The following is a 21,133-nucleotide window of genomic DNA, read 5'->3' as shown; positions in this document are numbered from 1 at the left end:
AGGCAGCATGTGTTTCTCGTCAAGCATGTTTATCAAATCACCCTCCAGTTGAGAAATCAACAAAACTGTGTACGCAGCTGCATCCTTTGTTGTTTCTTCATATGACTCAGAACCACACAGAGTAAATGACAACATCCTTCCTCTAGGCATTGGCCCCTCCACACCCACCCCAGGGACCCTGGGAACAGAGCCAGCAGACCGGAAATTCTCTTAGAGAGCAGCCCTGGTAGATGTGTGCATGACTAAAAGACTATTTGGAAATTCAGAAATCTTTCCAAGCTACACATGATTGTTTCCCTGGGTCTCTTGAGGTCAGAGCTCACAGTGGGGTCACCGTAACCCTAAGAACCTCTGTCGCAGTGCCTTTTGAAGCCTCCATGTATTTTGTAGAATATCACCTCCTTTCCAAGAGTCTCCACCTCACTCTCTCTATGGGTCCTCATGGGGAGTATTGCATCTCTGGTCACAATGTCTGCTTATGGCAGGTGGCTTCTGTCCTTTCTCGCTCAGCCCCCACTAGTGACATGTACTGAAAAGGCTGAGGGCTGGACACCTCCCACTTGATCCTCCAGTTTCTCCACCCACTTCCATTTGGCTCTCTGCCCCCATCCTACCCCAGCAGGCTCTCCCAGAGGGAGGAAGGAGAAAGCTATGTATTTCCTGTCTTAGTTCATTTGGCTACTATAACAAAACGCAAAGACCAGGTAGCTTCTAAACAACAGAAATTTCTTTCTCAGTTCTGGAGGCTGGGAAGTCCAAGATCAAGGCAGCAGCATGGCCATGTTCAGGTGAGGTCCCTCCTCCTGGTTCACAGATGGCACCTTCTCGCTGTGTCCTTACGTGGCAGAAGGGGAGAGAATCTCTGTGGGTTCTTTTTCATAAGGCACTGATCCCATTCATCAGCCTCCACCTTCATGGTTAAGCACCTCCCACCAGCCCCACCTCCTGTCACTACCATCTTTGGGGGTTAGGATTTCCACATATGATTTGGGGGCACACAAACATTCAGACCACAGCCATTGCCCCGCCTGGCTCCCTCCTTGCAGGGTGGCTTCCCACCTGCCGGATTCATTGACAGAAGGTCACTGCTGCTCTCAAGGTGACCTCTCCATGGAACTCTTTCCTTCCAGATTCTTGTGGCCACCTCATCCGCTGGTCCCTTTAGGCAGTGTTTCTGCACACTTTCAATATCTTTGTAAATGGTCTTTTGTTAAACCTTCTTCAAATTATCCAAATTTGAGTGTGTCATCTGGGTCCTGCTAGGACCCTGAGGGAGTAGACTGGCCCTGCCTGCAAAGTAGTTTGATTTTGCCCCATCATTGCTTTTGATGACCTCTCTCACTGGGAACCTGCATCTATGCCATAGTTGGGTCACTCTTTGGTAGCTCGGACCCCCCATGATGCTATTCGTGGCTCTGTGTCCTGTCCCTAAGGCTCTCTCTCCCAGAGAGAGATGCTGTTAAATAATTACACTGGGACAAAGGAAACCAATTGGCACTATGGGCCAAACAGGATGTATGATGCCCACACACACACACACACACAACAAATCTCTACTACAGATATAATGATAACCTTCTAATTCTTCTCCACTTTCCAGAATTCCTTTGTTGTCTGATAACCCCTCCCACAATGGATTTCCAAAAGCCCCATGCCATCAGCCCAGACCTATCTGAGCCCCAGGGATAGACACAGCTTTGACAAAAGCTCAAAAACATGTAATCTGACATTTTAGAAGAAGAGTAGAGTGTCTTGTGTTTTAGATATGACATTATTTCAAAGACATAGAGGTAGAGAGTAATCCATTGTCAGATGAAACTCTACCAGAATAGTACTTCACCTCCTTAGGGATTGGTATTTGATTGATATCCTCAACCAGTATTGGGGGGCGTCAGTATGCTGTGGCCAGAAGGATCCTTCCAACAGGCCTCCAATGGCTTTCCATCATATTCAGAGAAAAGTCTGCAAAATGGCCTGCAAGATCCAACCCAATTTGTCCTCTTTCCGTCTGTCACACTGATCCCACCATCCTGGTCTCCTTGCATTTCCTTGAATAATTCAGACACACAGCCCCCCAGGGCCTTTGCTTCTGTGGCTCTTGCCTGAAATGTTCTTTCCACAGAGATCAGCTTGGCTTAATCCCTCCACTCCTTCAAATCTTTGTTCAAATATCATCTTCTCAGGGAAGGTTTTCCAGACCTCCTTATATAAAACAGTAACCCCCAGCCCAACACTTTCTATCATTCTTCTCTGCTATATTTTTCTTGATAGCATGTATCACCTTCTAAAATATAATTTACTTCTTTATAAAGGCTACTTATTGTTCATCTCCCCCACATACTAGAATACGCACTCCAAGAAGGCACGGATTTTTGTCTGCTCACTGAAGTAATCCTAGCAGTTAGTGCTTGGAACCTATAGACACACAATATTTGTTGGATGAGTTAATGATTAGAGCACAGATCTGATCATCCATCTCCCTTGTCCAAGTTTTTCAGTCTTCAATAGTTCCACATTTCTCTAAGGACAAAACTAAAGCTTTTTAGGGCTTCCCTGGTGGCGCAGTGGTTGAGAGTCCGCCTGCCAATGCAGGGGCCATGGGTTCGTGCCCCGGTCCGGGAAGATCCCACATGCCGTGGAGCGGCTGGGCCTGTGAGCCATGGCCGCTGAGCCTGCACATCCGGAGCCTGTGCCCCACAACGGGAGAGGCCACAACGGTGAGAGGCCCGCGTACCACAAAAAAAAAAAAAAAAAAAAACCCTAAAGCTTTTTAGCATACTTGTAAACTGGCAGCAATTTACCTTCTGGTCTTATACAAGCCTCCCTCCCCTATTGCCATGAGTTGTTGTAAGAGAAGAACTAGGATGATCTGTGAAAAATGAGAAATTCTGGGTTTTCAGTGTTGTGTTGAGAAAAGAGAAGCAAGGATGTAAACATAACATGACTAAGGAAATGGTGAGTATTATTTATAATACTCACCATTATATACATAATAATACACGGAAATGGTCCATGTATTATTTAGCCTACTCAGCACTCCTCCCTTCCTGGACCAGCACGACCTTTCTTCTAAAGCATTGCTTTTTCTCTTCTGAATAGGAAATATTATATGTGGAATCTAAAAATATTACACGTGGAATCTAAAATAATGGTACAAATTAACTTGTTTGCAAAACAGAAATAGAGTCACAGATGTAGAAAAAACAAACTTATGGTTACCAGGGGGGAAAGGGAGGGAGGGATATATTGGGAGATAGGGATTGACATATACACACTACTATATATAAAATAGATAACTAATAAGGACCTACTGTACAGCACAGGGAACTCTACTTAATACTCTATAATGACCTATATGGGAAAAGAATCTAAAAAAAAGTGGGTATATGTATATGTATAACTGATTCACTTTGCTGTATACCTGAAACTAACACAACATTGTAAATCAACTATACTCCAATAAAAATTAAAAAGAAAATATTTGCTGAATGAGTGAGGGGAAACAGCACATTTGGAAATAGAAAAAGTTAAATGAGTAAATTCAGGAGAAAAAAAGACTGTCAGTGGATCTTGGGGAGAAGGAAAGAGAGTACTTCCAGATGTTACTGGGTTCAAAGAAAACCAGAATCAGACAGAAGTTAAAACAGCAATGGCAAATTTTATTCAGGAACTATTATAATATGGGAAAAAGAGAGCTTGGTATAGAGCTGGCTCCAATCTGAATAGAACATGGACAAGTAGAGACTTACAGCCAAGGCATAGCGGGAGGTCAGTGGGTGGAAAATTACCAACAAAAGACATCAAGAATAGGGGAGGTTATGGCTAAACTGACTTTAGGGGTTTTGCTAAAGGCAGGTACAGAGGAGGAAAGAATAATTTTGCCTCTACCCCTTTATGTTTTTGGCCAAGGGCCCTGTAATAAAAGACAGAGAAAAACAAACAGATTTATTAACATGTATACCTCATGCATACATGAGAGATACCCAGGGGAAAAAATGAGTAACTCCCTGAGGTGGCTTAGCATTCAGAATTAAATTCCACCTTAATAGGGAAAGGGGAGTGCGGGGTGGGGGTGCGGGACGGGGAGACAGTTCTGGGAGGTTATCAGGAAAAACATGGCAAACAGGGCAACATTTGTTATGCAGATTTAAGTGAGTGCCTTCTCCACTGATGAGATTCTCTTGTGATTTTGTTTTCAGCTATATTGAGGTATAATTGACAAATTGTAAGATATTTAAAGTGTACAACCTGATAATTTATATACCTATACATTGTAAAGGGATTCCCCCCATCAAGTTAATTAACACACAATTTCCTCACAAATTTACCTTTTTTTTCCCAGTGAAAACATTTAAGATCCATTCTCTTAGCAAATTTTAATTATTCAATACAGTGTTATCAGCTGTAGTCACCTCAGATCATAGTCATCCTAAAACTGAAAATTTGTACCCCTTTACCAACCTCTTCCTGTTTTCCCCTCCCCCCAGCCCCTGGCAACCACTTTTCTGCTTTCTGTTTCTTTTCACAGAGGTACGGTTTACCAAGTTAATGTAAGTTATAGATAGCTTAAGAGAAAAGAGAAAAATGCTTCCTTAAATCTGTAAAACAAACCATTAAAGTACCAGCAACATCACCTAGAGGTAGAAAAACACCACGTGTCTATAACATTCATATAAAGGCAGACACAGAGATAGTACAGCTTTCGTTCTAAAATTTTGGTTATGAGACAGGTATAATGATACAAAAGTCACTGATTTATAAAAGAACAGTTAGATCCAAACTGTGGTTCTGGCAGATGGACTATGTTAAGTTTACCCACTCAGATGGCCAAAAATTTTAACTAATATTTGTGGCAAAGACCTTGTCAAATAACAAAAATAATACACTTTAGTAAGGAGTTTGATGTCTTTTTATCAAGGGAAGACAATCCATGGATTGGGAGACTGCTGTGCCTCACAAGCTGTGGAGCAATCTTCTCTAAAAATCTTGGACAAGGGCTTCCCTGGTGGCGCAGTGGTTGAGAGTCCGCCTGCCGATGCAGGGGACACGGGTTCGTGCCCCGGTCTGGGAAGATCCCACATGCGGTGGAGCGGCTGGACCCGTGAGCCATGGCCGCTGAGCCTGCGCGTCCGGAGCCTGTGCTCCGCAACGGGAGAGGCCACAACAGTGAGAGGCCCACGTACCGCAAAAAAAAAAAAAAAAAAAAAATCTTGGGCAAGAGGAAGTTTTATACAATATTAGAAGAGGAAACATGGAAACAGGGCATGATTGGCTGGGAGGTCAGGGATTTCCTTAGACGACTCCAGGTCCCGTTTTCTTGGGCAATATGACCTAGCTAAGCCAAGCTGGTGGGTTCAACTTTTAAGATGTTTCATTTGCTTTGTTTCCAAATAGCTCAGGTAGTTGCTTTTGGGGTTGCTTGAGTCCCTGGAGAGCCCCCAGTGGAGAAGGGGGGCCAAAGATCAAGTGACTGTAGGAATTGAGGGGCTGGAGAAAGAAAAGTCTGGGAGGCATGGACAGAAGGATGGAAGAAGCTGTGATTTTTGGTGGCCTTGGCCTGTAGCGGCTTGAAGCAGTATCTCAGTTCCCTGACCAGAGGTTGAAGCCAGGCCGAAGCAGTGAGGGCACCTAATCCTAACCACTAGACCAGGGGCCAGTGGCCAGCAACAAGGCCCTGGCTCGTTGGCTTTGGAGAAAGGAGTTTCAACAAAGAGACGGAAAGTAGTGAAACAAGTAAAATGTTTATTAAGGGGGAAAGAAGTATGTGTGGATAGACACACACGGTCAGTCTCAGAGAGAGAGTTGTTTAAATCACTTATACGGGGGCAGTTCTTCTGGGTTTCCTCTGGCCAATCATCTTGCTTTGTCTGACTCTGAGTCCATTTTTGGTCTGACTCAGGGTCCTCCCGCATGGGCACGCACATCTCTTAGCCAAGATGGATTCCAGTGCAAGGGTTTCTGGGAAGTTGACAGAACATATTATGGTCTGGCACACACACACACCCCTTCTCTGACCTCTGAGGAACCTTTCTGTGCATGCGTAGTTTGGGAGGTCTCCTTGACCTCAAGAGTGAGAAATATTTGGACTCTTTATTTCTTATCTGGGGAGGACTCAGCTCCTCTTTGCTCCTGCCATTATCTTCTTGGAGTATCTTGGAGATTCTGTCCACAGGGGACAGACTCCAGCTGCTCAGCCTGGGGCCCATCTATCTCCTGCCTCACTTGAACAGACCTGTATCAAAGGACTCAAGGGAGCTGGATGGAAGACAGAAGGTGACATGAGGAGGAAGAATGTTTAGAGGAGCCACTCTGGGGAGCACTTACGTTTCCCAAAGAGGCCAAGGAAGTTCCAAATTATCCTCAGCAAAATCATGCTAACAATGAGATGGGCAGAGTTGACAGAGCATAGAGTCAGCAGGAGTTTGAGAAGGGGTTTCTGACCGAGAAGTTCCCATGGGGGGAGCAGCATCAAATAAAACAGACAGAACAGAGACCTTTTAAAAATAGCTCCTGGGCTTCCCTGGTGGCACAGTGGTTGAGAGTCCGCCTGCCGATGCAGGGGACACGGGTTCGTGCCCCGGTCCGGGAAGATCCCACATGCCGCAGAGTGGCTGGGCCCGTGAGCCATGGCCGCTGAGCCTGCGCGTCCGGAGCCTGTGCTCCGCAACGGGAGAGGCCACAACAGTGAGAGGCCTGCGTACCGCAAAAACAACAACAACAAAAAAAATAAAAATAAAAATAGTTCCTATCAGCCTCTGAATATCAACTTCCAATATGGCTAACTTCTGACCATAGAGATATTTTTTAAAATTCTTTCAAATATCTTATTATCAGATTTCAGCTGGAACAAATAGTAAATATTCCTGGTGGTATTAAACTCTTCTCTTTTTTTAAATCCTTTTTATCTTAAACCAAAGATATAGCTTTTCTCTTCCTGGTACAGAGTGGGAGACACTCTTACAAATGGAGATTTCCTTTATAAATGTAAATTTCCCTTACAAAAGGGTAATTAATCCTCAGTTTTCTGAGTTTCTCAAGTATCTGCTGTTTCTTAATCAGCTCAAAGTAATCCTTTGACCCAAGAGGCACATTTTGGGGTGACATGTTCTACTCCCCTTCACAGGGTAGGGTGATAAGATTTTGAGGGTGGAGGGCGATGAACTTGACCATCCATCAAAGGTGGGGAACTTTGGCTAAACTGACCCAGTGGCATTCTGCTTTAGTAAGTGTCTTTGCTAAAGCTGGACTGAACAGAATTCAAGATCAGAGCCCCAGGTCAGGGTCTTGGGAGTTTAGAGGAGCCTGACTAGAGTGTGGTCAAGGAGAATCTTTGTCACTGGTCAGATACTTCCAGAGTCTCTGGGCAGGGTCAGCAGGAGGAAATTAGCCATGTGGTTTCACAGGCAAGTTATTCACCATGTGAAGTCAGTCTCACTGCTTGGAAGGAAGCTCCTGAAATCGGGGACCTAAAGCTGAGGAGATGGGGCTGCTTGGTCTCCTGGAGCCCTGGGAGGGGCTGTGGGGGATGCTGGGACTGTTCTCCCTGGACCTCGGCCCGTCCCTGAGAGTCCACACCAAGAGGGAGCAGACCAGGGCTGCAGGGCAGCACTTGAGCCCCAGTACAGGTTTCTGGAATCTTGCAGCCAGGGTTCACATTAACTGGTCAGTAACGAAAGTCTCAGACCTTCGCCCCTGAAATCAACATGTATGTGGGGATTAATGAGTTAATACATTAACTCATTTTTTGTATAACGCAGTTAGAACTCTGCCTGGCACCAAGCAAGCACTCGAATATAAGCTATGTGTAAATAGGAAAAATTTGGAAAAATATCCACTACACTCAGACCAGTTATCTCTAGTGAATGAAATGTGGCAAAGGTACTTTCACTTAATACATTTCTTACTTTTCTGGCAATTAAAGAAATACATTAATTAGAGCCTGCAGATAGAAGTTGATAATGATGAGGACGATTCTGGCAAATAGTAACTACATGGATGATCCAACATAGCTGTTAAGAGTACAAGTTCTAGAATTACTTCGCTGGGTTTGAGTCCTGGCTCTGTAATTTCCTAGATGTGGTATCTCGCTGACTTATTTTCCTGCTCTACACTCCTGAGTTTTCTCACCTTAAAAAGGGGGAGGGGGGATATAATTAACTATAAATTGCAGTGCGAGGCTCAAAAGAGGTACTGCATGGAAAACACTTAGAACTGCTCCAGGCACACAGCAAATACGTCATCATTGTTAGCTAATACTGTCCAGTCATTTCTGGTCTTCTAGCTTATTCACAAAACCTTTAGGATATAGGGCTGGGATTTTTATAGCAATATAACTGGAGCTCTTAGGATGGTAATTAATACTCTGTTGGGGTTTTACGTTGTTGTTTCATTTTGTTTTAGTGTTTTGTTTTGTTTGTTTGCTTCTTTTTAGATTTTACTTAGCTTTTCAAACACACAAAAGTAGAGAGACCAGGAATGAACCCCGCTACACCTTTCATCTGACTTAAACAGTTATCAACATGTCACCAATCTTTAATACTGGATTTTGTTCCCTTTCAATTAGGACACAGATTTGGTGAGATTACATGACTTGCCCTAATTGGTGAATCAAATAATTTGCTGTGACAGGTAAATTGGTGAGAAGTGCACAATGGTTTCATTTTTTAGTTAATTGTTCCCTCTTCAAGAATTCAGAAGTAGCTTAACTGTCCTGAGGGCTCAAATTTGTGGACTTTTGACTCACATTGTAGTTCATGGCGGGCCATGTGATAATTCTTTCTAGATCAGCACTGTCCAGTAGAAATATAATGTGAGCCATAGATGTAATTTTAATTTTTCCAGTAGCCATATTTTTTTAAAAAAGCAAAAAGAAACAGGCATAATTAATTTTAATAATATATTTTATTTAACCCAACCAATCCAAAACATCATTTCAACATACAGTGGATATAAGAATTATTAATGTGATTGCTTACATTCTTTTTTCTTTGTTCTAAGTTTCTGACATACGGTGTTTATTTTATATTTATAACACATCTCAGTTGGGGTGCTCAGTAGACACAAGGGGCTAGTGGCTACCATATTGGACAGCACAGCTCTGAATAGTAGTTCCTTGAGGTTTAAGATCTGTATCTTCTTCATCCTGCTGTCTTTTACAAATAATTAATGAACCGCTCTCTAGTTTTGAGCAGAGATACATATTAAAATTCTTCCACCTGAAGGGGTAGGAATGGATTGCTAACTATTCCTCACTGTCATTTGCTAGAGAAAGCCACATCTGCTACATTTTGGGTTTGTTATAGTTTTAAACAAGGAAGCTCCATCATTTTAATGAAATAAATACCTTTATTTTCAAAGGTATCCTTTGCTTTGAAAAATAAGAAAGTGACCAGGAAAGTGATAGAGTAGGAAGTCTGCCATGAATTAGGCAGTACTGTAGCAAGGAGGGATTTTGAGGCAGAGGCAAAATTGAAAGGATCCTAGGAAGAATCCCTAAATAAAATCCCTTATCTCAACTGGGAAGTATTTAAATCAAGTGAGAAAGAAACCAACCATAGCAGATAATGCTGGTGTGTGATGCTTACCCCCTTGGGCAGTTTCTGGGCACTTGTCCAACTGCCCAGGGGAGGCACCTGCAACTCTTTGTCTGGGAGCTTTCTCTGACTTCCAATACCTGCTCTATCCACACACACGGTAGCCTGAAAGTGCCCAGGAATTCACACCCTCCCTGGGAGCAGCCCTCAACCAATGACTGACTGGAATGAAGAATAAAGACCTCAGCTCACATGTGCTTCTGAAGTGTTCTACCCTGTCAGCCTAAAGCTGCCTGCAGGATCAAGTTCCAGTTGCCCTCAGTGACAATTTGCCTGGAAATCCATCCTTTATTGGCTTCTTCCCTCCCTGGTCTCAATGTACTCCTCCCCTGACATACAGTGGCATTACAATCACTAGGACCATCACAGGAGGGAAGCTCATGGGCTCAGTGAAATGGATACATCCATTTATATACTATCTGAGCCACTGAGAAATGTAAGGAAAATAGTATTGTAAGGAAAATAGTATTATAAGGAATGTAGAGTAGGTTGTTGCTTTCTGCTACCCCCAAAGTGCTAAGGGAAGAAAATGACAGAATCAGGTCAGCCAGCTATCGACTAAGGTATGGTGGGAGGCTAGAAGACCTCTATGGTGCATTTAAGGAGACACTCACCTCCTGCAGCTGCAGGGCAGACTGTGCTGAACGTCATGCGAGCCCAGAATGTTCACCGTGGGCAGAGCAGAGTGACAAGAAATCTGAATTCATAGCCCTGGTAGGTCTACATCCCTTCCAGGCAAGGAGTGAGACCCTGAGACTCAGGATGGACACATCTTTGTATATGTGATTGAAAACCTTGAACCCCCAGAGTTGGTAGGACTGGATTTCTCCTCCTTTCTGGAGGACAGCAGCTCCCTTTGCCTGAAGACGTGCACAGGCTTCACGTGGCAGGGTGATTCTTGCCCTCTTCAGGACCTGACTCCCTTCGTTGCTTTTAGATCATAACTAGGTTCGGGGCTTCCCTGGTGGCGCAGTGGTTGAGAGTCCGCCTGCCGATGCAGGGGACACGGGTTCGTGCCCCAGTCCGGGAGGGTCCCACATGCGGTGGAGCGGCTGGGCCCGTGAGCCATGGCCGCTCAGCCTGCGCGTCCAGAGCCTGTGCTCCGCAACGGGAGAGGCCACAACAGTGAGAGGCCCGCGTACCGCAAAAAAAAAGAAAAAATAAAGAATACGCCTGCCAATGCAGGGGACACGGGTTGGAGCCCTGGTCCGGGAAGATCTCACATGCCGTGGAGCAAATAAGCCCATGCGCCACAACTACTGAGCCTGCACTCTGGAGCCCGTGAGCCACAACTGCTGAGCCCGTGTGCCACAACTGTTGAAGCCCACGCTCCCTAGAGCCCGTGCTCTGCAACAAGGGAAGCCACCGCAGTGAGATGCCTGTGCACCACAACACAGAGTAGCCCCTGCTCAATGCAACTAGAGAAAGCCTGTGCACAGCAACGAAGACCCAACGCAGCCAAAAACAAATAAAATTAATTAAAAAAAAAAGAATGTATTGATAAGGGGACACTCTCTCATAATTCAAAATTTAACAATCTGACAAGAACACCTAGGACCTAGTCCTAATAACATTGTTGGAATGGTTCATCGATATCTGGAATAAAAGATGCCCTGAAGTAAACGAGATAAGATTTATTTATTACTTTACTTTGGCAGAGTAGTAAGAAAGGGGTTAAAGGCTCAGAGAGATGGGCATGCTGGAAAGAATATATAACACATCCAGCTGACTATGTTCCCTCAGAGCGCCCAGAGATGCTCTTTGTTTAAACAGTAAAGAATGTGCTAGTGATGGGGGTACTGTCCTCACGGAGAAGCTCATAAGTGCCTGTGTTCTGAAGGCCAGGGATGGTGGTAGTGATGTTGCCATGGGATTGTGCTTCCTAGTGCCAAGAGGAAAAACAGGAGTCCAGAACTGCAGAGACTGGGAGGTAACACTTAACTGGCATAGGCAAGGCAGATATGACTGCCATATGGCAATGAGTTGACATGGCAAATGGGGGCCTGGCAGGCAGGAATCTGCCACAGAGGCTAATAGATCCTATAGCTCCTTAGAGCAAGATATAGCTGTGGGCAATCAATGTGAATGTTGCTTGACCTTTACAATCAAGAGTGATATAGGGATTCCCTGGTGGCGCAGTGGTTGAGAGTTCGCCTGCCAATGCAGGGGACATGGGTTCGTGCCCCGGTCCGGGAAGATCCCACATGCTGCGGAGCGGCTGGGCCCATGGGCCATGGCCACGGAGCCTGCGCATCCGGAGCCTGTGCTCCACAACGGGAGAGGCCACAGAAGTGAGAGGCCTGCGTACTGCAAAAAAAAAAAAAAAAGAGTGATATAGAGCAAATGAGCCAAAGGCGATGTCCGCTATTACAGTGGGGGATCACAATTCTTCACCCAATCCCCAGACCTGTATCTGGAACCTCAGACCCAGATCCAATCATTTAAGGGGGAGGAAGTGTCCTGCAATGCCACAGCAAGTATATAAAATAGTGATTCTCTCAACCTTTCCTTCAAAATGACCTATGGCCATTTATCTGAGTTACTGCACATTAGAAGAATGGAAATATTCTGACCTTCTTATGACCACTGACTATAAAATTTGAACTGTCACAGCTACAAGACCCAAAAAACAGTCACGGCCCCCCTTAGTTAAATAAGGGCTTACTGAGGCCAGGTAACTAATGGACTCCTGGCCAAAGTTTATCACAGTGGGTCCCATTGTCCAGGGACCCATCCAGTGGTCATTTCCCTAGCCCTTCTCACATTGGTTCCTTGACCTGTAATAGCTATTACAGTAGGAAAGACCAAATGGAAGCCTCTGAAACTGACCCCCATGCCAGAAGCAGGACCACATCCCAGGTGCAATGCAAGAGCTTAGGACCACCCTCAAAGTCTCAAAAAAATAAAGCAGGGTGATTATTCCACCATATCCTCATTTAATTCAGTCTAGACCCTGCAAAAACCAAACACTAGATGGATTATGTCAGAAGGCAGCAGGCTATTATATATTTAATCAAGTGATAATCCCAATTCGTAGTTGCAATGCCAGAAGGTAGTATCTTTATTAGAGTAAATTATCGCAGATTTGGGCACTTGGTATGTTTCGAATGCCTTATTTTCAATCTCCTTTGGTAAGAAGGATCAGAAGCAGTTCACGCTCACCTGGAACATGCAGTGGCTCGCCATCTTGCCCAAGGGCTATGGTAGCTCTACTGCTCTAGATCCCTGGACAGTCTAAAAAGATCTTGATTGTCTAAACATTCTGTCTAACAACAGTCTGGCCCCTTATATTGATATCATACTGGCTAAAACTAGTAGTATGAAGTAGAAAGTCTCCTAGATGCCCTGGTAAAACACATGCAAGCTAGAATGTGGGAGATAAAACAACCCTATAAAGATTCAGCAGTAAAGTTAGAGTGAGCCAGTGGTCCGGGGCATGCCAAGATGTGCCCTACAAAATAAAAAACATCTTACATCTTGCACCTCCTACGGCTATGAAAGAAGTATGCCCCTTGGAAGACTTCAGTGGATGTTGAAAACAGCACAAACCACCCTTGGGTATATGGCTTGGATCCATTAATTGTATAACTCGGAACACTTTTGTCTTTTAATGTCTCTAATAACAAGAGGGCACTGTAAGGGTGGAAAATTTGCCCTTCATCCGTTCTAGATTCTTTGGCTGGTCTAATAATTAAATGAACATAAGATAGATTAACAGGAGAAAAACAAATTTAATTTCATACATACAGGAGCCCCGTTAAATTATGAGACTCAAAGAAGTGACCAAAGCAGAAAGCTTTTATACCTTGTAGACACAGTAATTTGTAAAGAACTAACAAGAAAAAGGGCTTTGGATTTAGAGTAGTAAATTAGTGAAGAAGTAACAGGCTTTATTTATACAGTCCAAATATTCTATTTCTGGTGATAAGGATGCCTTCTAACCTCTTGGGACAGGGAGGGTACCTTTCATGTGGGAGATTTAACTCCTGCTTGCAGGAGGACAGAGGACGGTCAGAGTGTTCCTCTTGTACTGGCTGTTTCTCAAGGAACTTCTGTGTAACTCTGAATTCGGTTTCAAGCATTAAGTTATACAGTAGCATTTTGATGCTTCCTCTGATGGTTTCTGTAACTTGTGTAACAAACCAGAAGTGGCTTCATGATTTGTACATAATTCTAAGTGCTTCTTTATTCATTCTTTCACTGTACCTTAAATTACAGGGAAAAACCCTCTTTAAAACGGTTTCTCATTAATCATTAGTTCATCTAGAGCTTCATGTGAACATACCGTTTATTTTCTGTCCATTGCATCGATCTTTACATTTAGCTTTTATCGCTAAGCCTGTGGATATTTGCTTTGGAATGTTGCAGCAGTTTTCAAAACCAGAGACTCTAAATTCTTAGAAAAATTCCAATAATCCCCTGCCGTGCTTTGTTGCGATGCCCATGTGTATACTTTTGTTTTGTAATAGTTTACCGATATCCTTTATGACTGGCAATTTCTGTCACAGATCTCAGGCCAGAGAGTTAACATTTGTGCAACTGCCACAGGCACAGGCTCAGGAACAAAAGGGCCAAGTGGCATCACACTGCCACCATCGGTGTCCCATCTCTGCTCCTGCTGGTGGTTGCCACTATGGTGTAGACCAGAGGTCCTCGTGGGAGCCGTCCTCCATCCATGACTCCATCTATGACCTCCCATTCTCTGGTGTGGAAACTCTGAAGTATGTTCTACACTGTCTACACTTGCTCCCCTGATAACCTGGATTGCCTTGCTGCCCTCCCTGACTCACTTTCCACTCCCTCACCAGCGTTTCTTGGGAGCACTTCCCAAACTGACTTGGAATTTACTTGGACTTATTTTCTGTCACCGGGTTTGCTTTTGAGGAAAGTCAGTATAACTTCTGACTAAGTCGTTAAGTCAGTCAACATCTTAATCTGGCACAATTAATAAAAGAGATTCCTTTATTCTCAAGCTCTCCAGGGAAAACAGCTCAACAAAAGCCTGGGGATAAAAGACCTTCTCCTCCTTCTCGCTGAGAAATTGCTTGTCACGGGCTTGTCACAGCTGTGACAGCAGAGCTGAGAATGTTAGGAGGAAAGGTAATATTATTGGTTTGCATCACGTGTCTGAAGGAAGGAGAGAGTGGAGCCATGAGGCACCAACCAGACTGTCCATGCTTCTCCCAGTGTAGCAACTGGACTGGGGGCTACTGACTTCCTCAGACTTTTTTTTTTTTTTTTTTTTTTTTTTTTTTGGGTACGCGGGCCTCTCACTGTTGTGGCCTCTCCCGTTGCGGAGCACAGGCTCCAGACGCGCAGGCTCAGCGGCCATGGCTCACGGGTCCAGCCGTTCCGCGGCATGTGGGATCTTCCCAGACCGGGGCACGAACCCGTGTCCCCTGCATCGGCAGGCGAACTCTCAACCACTGCGCCACCAGGGAAGCCCGCCTCAGACTTTTAGGTCATAGGTCAGTGCGCATTTTCTTTAAAGGGCCCAATAATAAGTACTTTCAACTTTGCTGGTCATACAATCTCTGTTGCAACTACTCAATTCTGCTACTGTATCTCAGAAGCAGCCACAGACAATATGTAAACAAGTGAACGTGGTTGGGTTCCAATGAAACTTTACTTCTGGACACTGAAATTTGAACTTCATGTCATTTCCACGTCATGAAATATTGTTCTTCTTTTGCTTTTTTCAACTATTTAAAAATGTAAAACTCCCTCATGGCTTTTGGGTTGTACAAAAGCAAGTGATGGGTCAAATGTGGCCCCTGTGGACCATTGACAAACATACTCTCAATAATGCTGTCAGTTGTACCCCTCCTCAACTACGTTGTGAGCCCCTTTGAAGTCTGAGAGCTTCTGGGCATCTATCACTGTGACCTTTTTTTTTTAGTTTTTATTTTATATTAGAGTATAATTGATTGAAAATGTTGTGTTAGTTTCAGGTGTACAGCAAAATGATTCACTTATTCATATACATATATCCATTCTTTTTCAGATTCTTTTCCCATATAGTTTACTACAGAATATTGAGTAGAGTTCCCTGTGCTATACAGTGGGTCCTTGTTGATTATCTATTTTATATATAGTAGTGTGTATATGTTATTCCCAAACTCTCAGTTTATCCCTCCCCCACCTACCTTTCCCTTTTGGTAACCATAAGTTTTTTTTTGAAGACTGAGAGTCTGTTTCTGTTTTGTAAATAAGTTCATTTGTATCATTTTTTTAGATCCCACATATAAGTGATATCATATGATATTCATCTTTCTCTGTCTGGCTTTCTTCACTTAGTATAATAATCTCCAGGTCCATCCATCTTGCTGCAAAAGGCATAATTTCATTTTTTTTATGGCTAAGTAATAGTCCATTGTATATATGCACCACATCTTCTTTACACATTCGTCTGTCAATGAACATTTAGGTTGCTTCCATGTCTATCACTGTGACTTTTCATGAAGATTATCGAGGGTACAGACAGAACGTTTCAGCACTTCTCCCTACTTAATCTGCCTAGCCTCACCTCCTTCCACACCCCAATGCCCTGTCACCCCCTTTCAGGAAGGAGCAGATCCTGATACGATTGCTGGGAGCAAGGAATTCTTGAGCCACTTTTACTCGTGGGCGAGGTGACCACATCGTGAGAGTGATGTGCTCTGGGGCACATTCACTCAGCTTAGCCAGGGTTGCCCCTAATCAGCAGCCTGACAATCTAGTGGTTAAATAATAATTGTCAGTTTCCAATCTGTGCTTGGGCTTGCCTGTAGCATGTTTGGCAACTCCACTGGAGGAGAGGGGAGAAATTCAAACAGTCCTGGGTTCTTGGATATGACACCTCCAACAGTCACTACCTCTCCCAGGACTCCTAATCAAGATAACCAGTAACTATTGGCTGAGTAGTCTAAAGGTGTTAAATAAACAAAGTGCAAACATTTAAGACAGACTCAATAAGTTGAGGACATAAACCTTTGTACATATTAGTCTCTATGCCTGGAAATACTTTCAACCCACCTCCTCATGCCCCCACTTCTCATCTGGCTGAATAGCCCTTATCTTTCCCATCTCAACTTAGAGGTCACTTCCTCTAGGAAGCCTTCCTTCCCTGATGTTACGTCGAGTTAGGTCCCCACTCTGCCATCCCAAAGCACCCTGTGTCTCCATCACACACATAAAAATAGAGAGCAATTCCTAGTTTAATTATCAGGGTCAGGAGAGTCTCTCTCCCTCCTCACCTCTCTCTAACCCTCCTAAATTCTACTAACAGCAGCAGTGGTAAACAAGAACTCCATTCTGATTATAATTCTGTGCAGATCACTGTGTCACACAGAATCCAGTCCCAACAAGCTTAATGTGTTCTTCCAAGAGATTTTAACTATGTGCCAGCTATTCCCAAATAGCAAAATTTTACAAGCCACATCTTAGAATTATCACGTCACATTTCTATCACAAAAGCATGCAGGTGCAGCTGATACAAGTCAAATTAAACCCTTTCTATTTCCGCACAGGTCAGAAACACACACACTTGGACTGGCTCTCTGACATGCATTTTTCTCAAGTAAATAAATCATTTGAGTGAAGACTTTGGGTAGTTTTGACAGCGACCCTTTAACAGCTACATGGCAATGGGAATTTGAAAGGACGAAAATAACATAACAATGAAAATATGATTTGGGGAATCTGCTTCAATCCACATCTTTTGGGGAAAAAAAAAACTATATTCCTAAAATTCTAAGTAAAGCGATTTCATACATACACATTTCTTATTATTGAGACGAATTTGGGGATAGACTCTACCAAGAAAACACAGAAACATAAGGCTATAAGTAATGAATAGCTGTGTTGAAATTACCATAGTGCAGATCCTGCCACCTGCTTCATTGGTTCTTAATGTGGATGTTCAGAACCCTGGCCAGGTCTTAAAAAGACAGCTTCCCAGTCTCAACAATAGTTGAGCCCTGCTGGCCAGTAAAGTGTTTGAGTTTACCCTTTTCTTTGGCGCCACAAGTCTCCCTGTGTAAAGTGTAAAGCTGAGCTCTGTATTTCAAAAGCCTATAAATGAAGTTCTAGCAATTGCAAAGTCTTCAGTGAAGTTTCGTTTTCATGAGTTCCACTTTCGGGCACTGAGGAATTTTGGAAAGACTAAATAAATGGAAGAATACCACTCAGGGCTGGTTCAGCTCTTCTTTGGACTATCCCACATGGAGTGAGGCCATGAATTCTTCTCTAAGTGACACTCTTTATTCACCGTATCTATTTAGCACTCTTGCAAACCTCAATTTTCATTATCTCGCAGAAGAAGGAGTTGAGAAAGCTGGTTTTCACTTCAGCACAGGTCTGCCTCTACATCTTACTTTTGAAATATTCACTGTTGTATTAGTTTGCTGGGCTGCCATAACAAAACATGAACTGGGGAGGAACTCAATTTAGTCCGCAACATTTGTGTTCAGGGGGAATTTCAGACACGTAACTGATCAGCCGGCCAAGATGTGCTCACTCCCGCTACACGTCTCTGAAGATCACCAGGAGAGGGTCACCTCATTTTTTGATCAAAGTCCTGTGTCTTCCAAAATATTTGTTAAATCAACCAATATTCAGGGATGTTTTTAGGATTTTTTCCCATTCTTTTTCTTTTTAATTTACCTCAGATGCCTCAGAATCCAGGTCCTCCCTCTTCAACATCTCATTTTCTCATCTTTGTGCACGTCCCTCCACTACATTAATACGTGCACCATACAGAGTGAATATCTTAGCAAGGAAAGGCTCATAAACATTACACTTTATCTCAAAGGTCTGAAATTCCTTTTCAAATTGGAAACCTCGCTTAAATGGAGTCAGGAGGGCTGAAGGGGAATTCTCATGCAGGTACCACTCTAAGTCAATACAGATCCCAAAAGGAAGAGGTGTATCTTGCATCTCCTACAGGAAATGACACTACTTACTACAGCCAGCAGAAGGAGAAAATTTTTCTCCTTGCCTGACAACAACTCAGCCAATGAGAGACTGTCACAGCTCAGCCAATGAAAAGCCACCATACTTCGAACTCCCAGTTTCCTCCAGTGGACTTTTTGTTTATAACAGTCCGTCTTAACTTCCCCCTATTCCTCTATAAAATAGTTCCCTCTCCTTTGCTCTACTGGACTTGCACATGGTTGCCATACTTGCCTGTCCTGAATGGCAATTCTTTGCTGCTCCCAGATAAACCCATTTTGCTGGTAAAGTAACTGCATCTTTTATCATTTTTAAGTTAACCATCTTCACCATCATAGTTTCTACCATTCCTCTTCAGGTCCGAAAGTCACTTGTTATCAAGTATGTCGTGCTAGAGGGAAAATGACCAATTTTTAGGGTGGCTACCAAGGAGACCCAGAATAGAACAGAATAGACTAGTACTCAGTTCTCAACATGCCTGCCAGCTCCCTCTCTTGTGCTCTGGGGCCTTTCATATCGTTTGTGGTCAAATGCCAATCATTATTCAGTCACTCAGAAGATATGCGTTAAGTACCTACTAATGTGCCAGGCTTGGTGCTGGCACTGGATGTCAGTTCATGAAGAAGCAGAGCTGGTATATCACTACTTCTGCTAAGGCTGGCCGCCACCATCCCTGCCCAAGGCAGGAGGAACTCTCAGAGATGCTGGAGTTGTGTGATCTTAGCCATGTAATGAAACTCTCTCCTTCTACAGTTTCTCCTCGTAAAACAGGATGTAATAGAACTGATCTCATGGGGCGGTGAGGACTAAAAAGGGCACCTATGAAAGTACTTGGCACAGTGCCTGCTGCACAGTAATCTCTGGACTGCACTAGAAAGTACTGTATTGGCAGATAGTGTTTAGATAAGTATCAAACATCTCTAGTAGTAGTAATGAAAGCGCACGCCTCAGACTGGCACTCGAAACCAGCCAAAACTCAGATTAGAACTTGAACCCTCTGTCTTTTAATTAAAGTCACTCACCTGGTATCAGGACTTACTGAAACTCAGGCTCTTTATGTCTCAACGCAGAAGGAATTCAGCGAGAGGCAGACAGATAGGCAAGAAGTAGATTTATTAATACAGGACCCTTGTGAGAGATACAAGGGGGCAGGCAGGGGACTCTGCCCCAAGAATTAAGTGGGAAAGCAGGTTTATTTAGGGAGATACACACTCCATAGACAGAGTGTTGGCCATCTTAGAAGGCGAGAAGCCCTGAAATAACGGGGTGGTTAGTTTCTATGGGCTGGGCAATTCTATAAGCTAATAAGTGGGAGGCTTATTCCAACTATTTGGGGAAGGGCAGAGATTTCCAGGAATTGGGCCACAGCCCCCTTTCTGGCCTTTCATGGTTGGCCTCGAAACTGTCATGGCGCTTGTGGGTGTGTCATATAGCATGTTACTGCATTACAATGAGCGTATAATGAGGCTCAAGTTCTACTGAAGTCGAATCTCCCACCGACGTGGGCATAATTGGTTCTAACCAGTTTATGTCATAGCCTCAATGGCTATGTCTTTCTTTTAAAAGGTTGTGCCCTGCCCCCTTCCCTCCTGTCTCAATAACAATATTAGCAACTAACACTTACACAGTGCCTCACTTATCACAGGCATGGCACTGTCCTGGGTTCTTTATGCACATGGACCAATTTCATTCTGAGTACTTGTAATCCCTATTTACAACAAGGTGATGCAACTTGGAGACATACATGATCTGCCCGGGGCCACACAGCTAGCAAGTGATAGAGGCAGGACTGGCCAGACCTATGTCGACTGAAAAAAATGCACAACGTAAAAGTGAGAATTATGTTTCATTCGGCAGACAAAACTGAGGACTTAAGCCCAGAATACAGCATCTCAAATAGCTCTGAGGGACTGCTCCAAAGAGGTAAGAGAGGAGCCAGGGTTACAGAGGAGTTTCTGCAACAAAGACCAGGTAGTGGACACGTCAAAAAGATTACTGTTAATTTTAAAACTCCAGATATCTTGAGTTAAGGAATTTAGCGCTTTTCTATATATGGAAGATGCAAGAGTCTGGGTTCACTGAAATCATTCTTTTGATATGGACCTCAGCCATCTGCGGCCAGTATCTTGTGCTATCTCGACCTGAGTCTCCTCAAGGTGCATCGCTGGAAGGTGACTGCAGTGGCTGATGGCTTGATGGCTGCAACATCCTTTGTGTACTGATATGGCAGGGCAATATTTTTCATTCACACCTAACGAATCTGCTCTTTAGCCACAATGTTGGGCTGCAACCCCATTTGGTTCCCTGTAATATTGTGATTTATACTAAGAAATATAGGTTTGGTCTTCATCCCTGCTCCTGGCACAGAGCTCCTAAAAACCTTGGAATTTCCTGAGGAGGGCAGTAAATGTGTCTTTGTTATCTTAATGAGTGAAATTTGGAAAGCCCACAGGTAAGAATGGAGGCTGCTTGTCAGGGAACCAACCACATGACTAGAGGATTGGAACTTTCAATTTCACCCCCTTGACCTCAGGGGAGGGAAGAAGGCTGGAGTTTGAGTCCAATCACCAATGGCCAATGATTTAATCAATCATGCCTGTGTAAGGAAG

This window comes from Phocoena sinus, chromosome 5 (genome assembly GCF_008692025.1).
Source record: "Phocoena sinus isolate mPhoSin1 chromosome 5, mPhoSin1.pri, whole genome shotgun sequence".
NCBI classification, from domain to species: domain Eukaryota; kingdom Metazoa; phylum Chordata; class Mammalia; order Artiodactyla; family Phocoenidae; genus Phocoena; species Phocoena sinus.
This window is presented reverse-complemented; position numbering follows the sequence as displayed.